Here is a 7,638-nt window from a genome sequence, read left to right on the forward strand (position 1 = left end):
AATGATGCTTTGCAGCTAATAGCGAACACTGAGTCTAGTGGCCCAGTACCAACTAGTGATTAGAAAGTGGGCTTTCTCCGGTGCTCACCCCGTCACGACACCAGACCCTTCTACGAATCGGAAAATTTTTGCCGCTCTGGTCGCTTCGTGAAGACCTGCTGAATGCAACATTTCGGGTTTCTTTGACCACTACATTGCAATGCCAGCTAGGGGGGAGGGGGGGGGGGAGACTAAAATATTGTTAGTGGGAACGGTTTGTTAAATTTATTATGAGGCCGATGGGCGAATTCTGCAGGAGGTAATTTTGAACGCATGGTCACCAATGTGAGCTGAACAGTGCACAGGAAGGGCACAAACACCCTAATTTCAGTTTGTGCACTCTGCAGAGGATGCTCTGGGAAAGGTGGAAAATATGATCAATGCCTAGTTATTCTTGAGTGCGGCTCTGCTTCAAATAAATTGGTTGATTTGTTCCAAAATACTACAAAATTATTCCAATATTTCCCAAAGGCATGTGTTGAGCAGCTGGAATTAAGTAGCAGGGGTAATTGTTTCAATGAAGACATCCAAAGACCATGGTGGCGACGTTATGAACATATTCAGGGGGCATAAGAGGTGGCGTATAATACCGGCAAGTATAACATAGGATGTCGTGGGCCACGTTGTAGGGCTGTCTGTCTTGGGAAAAGGAAATTATTGCAACTCTCCTGCCCAGGATAGCATAGTGTGCCAGCGCTGATGTCTTCTCTTTTGCTGTACCGCCCGTGAGTTTTGTACAGACTGTCTTCCTCCACAGAGTGTGTTTCACTCAACATAGTTCGTCGTGTGGCGCAACTCGGAGGAATGTAATTTCACCAAATGTTTTTTTTTAGATTAAACGTGTTTTGTTAAGCTCCAGATTGGCTTCTGGAATAGTTTAGAAGCGACGTACCATCCTTGCCAGCCGTAACCAGGCAACTGGATTTGGATCTCGCCGTGTAGTGGAGACATCACGGCACACCAGAAAAGGATTGTCCTTGCATTACACTGATTTAAAGCTGAAGGAGTTCCATAAGGGCTCTCCTGCACGGCTAAGGAACACTCCGTTGCTTGTTTGCCGTTGGCGAAGGTGGTACTCCCTCCATAAACTTCTTAAGGCGAAAGCCTCTAATCGCTCATACTGTCTTCCATTAACAGCGTGTCACACGCGTTTAACTCAAGAACTAAATTAGATAAAAGAAAACCAATGGTTGCTTCAAATAGAGGAGGAAAAATTGAACCCAGAAGCCAAGTTTGATGCCTGTAGGTTAAATAATTATAGGCAAAATGTCAAAATTGCGTCGATATAGCCAGAAAAAGTGTAACGTCACATCTACCGGAAATCGTCACGGCATAGTGAAAATTGTCACAGAATGGTCGGAAAAACATCCGATTTGTGCCAAATTAGATGCAAAAATGTGTAATTAAGCCTAATTAACAGTTAAGATCCCGAAAGATTTATAATTTGGGTATCAATATAGCCACAGGAACGATGTGACGGCACATAACCCGAAAGTCGTTACGGCACAGTGTCCTCGGCTCTCACCTGTAAACACTTTAGTTGCAAAGTGCCCTTGCAATTTTTTTTCCGTGTTTTTGGAGAATTCGCGCGAAATATTAAAAGAAAAATTTAGGGGGCACTTTGTTGACCTAAAGTGCGGTGAGGCGAAAGCCTCAAGCGCGGTGTTGCTGCTTGTGTCACTGATGCGTTGTTAAGATGTTAAGCTTCGCCTCTAAGAGCGGAACGCGACAGCGTCTTGCAACGCTGCCAGAGAGTCTACAGAACGCCATCGTCCGTTCGGTACTACGCCTTGCTCGTCGGTAAATTGGTTTTTGAGGAAAGGAAATGTATATGTCTCTCATATCTCGGTGGACACGTAAACCTCGCCGTAACGGGAAGGGAGGAAGATGGGAGTGAACGAAGACACCGTATTCACTAGACGCGACTTTGTTCATTCCAAACCATCCAGCTGGCATGGCGAAACAATAGACCATGTGTTTCTTCACTGTTGAGAGAGAGTGTTTTGTTTGGGACGTTTTGCAACGAACACTTAAAAAAAATGGCTGAGGCTTAACTTGGTTAAGCCTGGAGAATGCGAAGCATCATCGTGTCGCGTAATTTGGAGGCGCACAACCACAGCGACGGCGCGAGGTGGGCCCCCGTTTCTCCTGTCGTGATGTCATCGTGTCACGTGGTGTGACGTCATGTATCACGTGATTTGGAGGCGCACAACCACAGCGACGGCGCGAGGTGGGCCCCCGTTTCTCCACTGTCGTGACGTCATCGTGTCACGTGGTGTGACGTCATGTATCACGTGGTTTGGAGGCGCACAACCACAGCGACGGCGCGAGGTGGGCCCCCGTTTCTCTACTGTCGTGACGTCAACGTGTCACGTGGTGTGACGTCATGTATCACGTGATTTGGAGGCGCATAACCACGGTGAAGGGCTGAAGTGGTAGCTAAAGTAGTATGCTTCGCATAAAACAGCTGCTGCTTCATCCCAACGGTATCAGATATTTCGCAATTGAAAACCAGGACGGGTTCCCGTTTGATCAGGTGATGCTCTGGGGCCTCCATAGTATATGGCGCTCCAGAATGGCGGGGTATTACTGCGATTCTGACGCGAAACCAGCCCGCATGTATTTTCGGGAAAATGTACGTAGATTTGTGGAAGTGATGAAACTACAAGCATGTGTACCCGATTCGCTACCCAGGATGGAAAATTTGACTCTGTTGAGAGAATTTTAAACTTGAGGGACAATGCGTCTGGAGGGCGTAGATACGGCCCGCTTTTGTGGGTTTCAGGAGCAGGGAGCCATTGCGCATGCCCTCCAGTCATTTGCCCTCCTTCCCTCTCTCCAAGAGTACACAGTCTATTCAGACTCACAAGCCACTATACACCACATACAGAAACGCACCCTGACCCCTTCTCTCCAACAGGAGGTCGAACGAGCGGTCTCCGCACTGCAGCCTTCCATCGTTTTCCTCCGCTGGGTCCCTGGGCATTCAGGGATTGACGGCAATCAGCTGGCCCATTAGCTCGCCCGCGACACACTTTTCCGGGCACCGTTGATCCCCTGGCCCAAGCCCTCGGAGGACGGTGGGAGACTCACCCTTCGCCGCACCATAAAAGAGGTCTACCTTGAGCTCCGCCTCGACAAACGCCTTTACCCTCCCCCTCATCCATCACTCACGGTGCCGGAGTCTCGCCTTCTTCGGCACATTCAGATGAATGCAGTTATCATCCCGTCCCGCCTCAACCGCCGAAGCCGGGTTCGATCCCGGCTGCGGCGGTTGAATTTCTTTGGAGGAGAAATTCTAGAGGCCCGTGTACTGTGCGATGTCAGTGCACGTTAAAGAACCCCAGGTGGTCGAAATTTCCGGAGCCCTCCACTACGGCGTCTCTCATAGCCTTAGTCGCTTCGGGACGTTAAACCCCATAAACCAAACCAAACCAACCTTCCTCTATCGCTATCGATCGGACCCTTCCTGTCCCAACTGCCCTGCGTCTATGCAGAACTGGCCCATTGCCTCTTCTATTGCCCGGCTGCTCAACAGTCGGGTTCCTTCCCCCCACCCTCTCTATCCATCACCACCTGGCTCGACTGGCTTGGCGCTGAAGGGGAAGAAGAACAGCGGCTTCTGGTCGCCCAGGCGGTCGACATGCTCGGTCTATAAATTATGGTCGATTAAAAGTCTTTTACTACTACAACTATTAACCTTGACAAGGCCTGCCAGGAAGATCAGGCAGGTTGCTGGTTTTCAAAGTTTGGTTTCTGTAGTTTTTGTGTTGTTTTCTGGAAGGCAATAAAAAAAAAGAGCTGGCATGGCGGAGTGGTAGCGTGCTCGTCTCGCACTCCAGAGACCGGGGTTCGATTCCCAAGCTCGGCCAATTTCCTACTCCGTTTTATTTATTTATCTGGTCTGACTAGAAAGGTTAATTAGGCTAATTGGTTAAATAAGCAATTAACTAAACTCAGTCGCACTTACTGCGAGCATCACTATATGATCTCTTTAATTGGTTGCATGGTTAGTAGCCTAAGTACAATTGGCCCCGTTTGAAATTCGCGCACATTGACGTCACGACCGTTGCGACCAATTGAAAAGCGTGACATTTCTGTCGACAACTGCTGCTTACAACGATGAGGCATTAAAGGCTTCCGCCTTAAAACACGTAGTGGCACGCTTCTAGCCGAGTTTTCAACGAGGTCTGCTGGGTGCGCGTCGCAAACTGATCGGCCGCCTGTCTTTTGTACGGACTGCCCAATGACAGAGAAATTCGACGGGAGTCCACCGCTTTCGTTTCCTTTTTGTTTTGCCCGTGAGATGATCGAATGAAAACTTGGTTATAGCTTTCGGCTGTCTGCTTATCCATTAGAGGCGGCTTTGTGCGTTGCCGTGTTACAACGTCGTTGCCGATGTTCACGGTTTCACATTGTTACCGTGTGCGCTTCGTTCCTCCAAAACCTCTGAGGGCGCTGGAATACGGTGGCGTGAAAGTGCACTCACGTCTTTCTTTATATCTCGGGGCCTTTTACTATAAATGGCGGATATATGACCACAAAGAGGATCCGTTGCTACAAAAAAGCCATCAGTTCTTTCTCGAACCTGTCTACACAGAGAGAAAGAGGGGTTCATTGACCGGAACGGCAGAGAGGTTGGCCTGAAAAACGAATATCTGGCCTGCTACTCTGCACTGGGGAACGGGAAGAGAAGAAAAAAGAGGGTCGCGATGGGGGATGATGATGTTGGGAGGAGGCAGATGAAAAAAATTCGCCGTGGCTTAGCTTGGTTAAGCCCGGTAATTGCGAAAGCAATATCCGTACCTACGCCATGGTACAGCTGGTAGTGTAGCTGGTGCTGGTGCTTGTGGTTAGACGTGGTGATGCATCGGTTATACAATCCAATACAATCCATTCTAATCCAATCCAATCCACTGCTATCCAATCCAGTCCAATCCAATCGAATCGAATCTAATGTAATCTGCTCTAATCTAATGTAATGTAATCTATCTAATCAAATCCAGTCAAGTCCAGTCCAGTCCAATCCAATCCAGTCCAATCCAATCTAATGTTATCCAATCTAATCCAACTAATGCAAGCAAGGTCAAATGAAGGTCAATGGTCGTCACCGCCGCGGCACGATGGTGGTCACTCTGCAAAGTGTAAGTAGTATTGCTTTCGCAATAAAAGACAAGGCACACTTGCTAACATTACAAACGCGAGTCAAGGCCCGTGTCGCTTAAAAAGCGTGAGAGCACTCGCGTCGCCTGTAGAGTTTTCCAACTATCTGGCCAAACGCCGATGATCAAGTCCTCCAGAGGGGCCTGATGTCTGAAACTTTATAAAACGCGCTTCGGCCTTCGCTTCCTGTCTGCGGTGCGGCGCGTCTTTTTTTTTTTTTTTACGCCGTGGCTCAAGTTTCGTGAAACGCCCCGATTACGATGACGACCTTTCTGCGTCTCCTCCCAGATTTGGCGTCCGGTAACCAAGGCACAACGGAAGGACAACAGGCTCAAGTCCCTACTCGTAACTTGAACATTAGCTTTCGTTTACTTTTATCAGGAAATTTCAACTACGGGAACCAGCGCCCTATGCATCGAAAGACAGAGGCTGCAAACTACGGCACCCCTGCCAAGTTCCCGCGCTTATGGCACACATCTAGGCGGATGCGAATCTATTTGCACCCGATATGCGCAGATGCATGACATCTAAACAGCGTGATAGACGGGAAAATAAGAAAGAGAGACAAACACGAACGCTTTCTCAAACAGCGCTCGTCGTTGTTGTTCCGTCTGTAGCGTTATTTGTGTCATGAACCAAGTGGCCCGACTAATTCCACTCCTGGATACGCAGGTAGTTAAGTCGCCACACTACTACCACCCTCTGTACTTTCTTGTAGTGTGCGATGTCAGTGAACGTTCAAGAACCCCAGGTGGTCTAAATTTCCGCAGCTCATTACGGCGTCCCTCATAGCCTGAGTTGCTTTGGGACGTTAAACCCCCGAATAAACCAAACTCTCTTGTCTATCACGTCCTCCTGTTATTTGTAGTCGCACTGCAGCTGCTTTACTCGACCTAATGACATCCATGCTCATGCGTTCTGCTGTGAGCATACCGCTTAATCCAGCTTAACCATGTTGCCCGCCTTCTTTTTTTTTTTGCTCTTTCTTAACTTGTGTTTAACGTAACTATGCAGCGTCTGCAAGTGCTGCCATCGCTACCACCCCGAACTTCAGCCTCAACTAATCGACTTAATCTAGCTACCCGTACCTAAGACGCTTTAAAGTTTTCGCACTTTCTCAGAAGAATTTCTCACATTGGTAAAGCAAAGCGGGTTGAAATCCGCATGGGACACACTGTTTGATATGGTGTTTATTTTCACAAGGCATGTTTTACAGCACCTGTAAATGGCGTATTTGTTTCCCTGTATAACATCTCGTTAACTCGCTAATTCCGCTGATTTTGGCGCTGTATATCCGACATATTAAAAATAAAGGGAGCGCAACATGTAAGGTAAATGTTAAGAAAAAGCTGCTCCGCATTGACGCAGCACCTGCGCAAGGCCTCGGCCACTCCATCAGAGCTCAAAGGTTGAGGCTTCATAGTATATTTATTTGCGGCAAATCACTCCTTGCTATATGACCTGTAATAACTAATATTTAAGCTAGAGTGGGCAGCGTTCACCGGAAGCCATGAAGTAACGATAACAAAAATTACCAGGACGCTTAAGTGACCAGAAGAATGGAATGCGACAGCCTTGATTTCACATTTTTCGCAGCTGCTATTACGACTTCTGTGCGCGTCTGTGTCAATTTCTTTGCAGTTTTTATTCCATAAACCGCCATTTTGGAACTCCTCGCTGCGGGAGCAGGTATCCGCTATGCCCTGATGGTACCGACAGTTGCATGTACAACATTTTTTATTTTTTATTTCGATTCTCTATCTACGTCACCGTCTACAAACTACAGAGGTGTCGGTGAGGTTGCAGGTCACTACTCCATTGCAATGACACCTGCCACTGAGGGCGCGCTGCTCACAATACTGTCGCAGGTTGCCACCAGCATGGTGGGCACGTTGTGATGACGTCACAGGGTCACGTGACCTCCCCTGACCAATCAGGGTGGACCACCATGGCAGGTTTGGATGACGCCATAAGTTTACGTGACCTCTCTGGATCCATCAGCGAATTTCTCAACGGGCATCGGCGGTGTTTTGGTGAGAGTACAACTCTAATGCCCTCGCATTAATACAGCTTCATTCTCAAGAGAAATTCTTTTTCAGAATGATGTGCTCTGCTATTTTGTACACTGCGCGGACAATCCGTGAGTAAAAACGAACACAGGATAAAACGCTTTACAGCAAAAGTCATTGCATTTTTTTTCTGATAAATTCGCGCAAAATCAATGAAATCGAAGACATGCTGAAAATTCTTTTCTCTGAGTACTGCAGATTTCACGTCTCCATTGAAAAGTAGCTGCGCGTCGTAAATTCCGAAGGAACGTCTTACGAAAGCTAATTTACATGAGTCAACATATGTGAAGAGTCTCCACAAGCACAGAAAGACTCCCAGGGAATATTTGCTTTCTCCGCTGCCACTGACAGGGACAACGAGTTAATG

This window comes from Amblyomma mixtum, chromosome 7 (genome assembly GCF_055824585.1).
Source record: "Amblyomma mixtum isolate Tamu chromosome 7, ASM5582458v1, whole genome shotgun sequence".
Lineage (NCBI taxonomy): Eukaryota > Metazoa > Arthropoda > Arachnida > Ixodida > Ixodidae > Amblyomma > Amblyomma mixtum.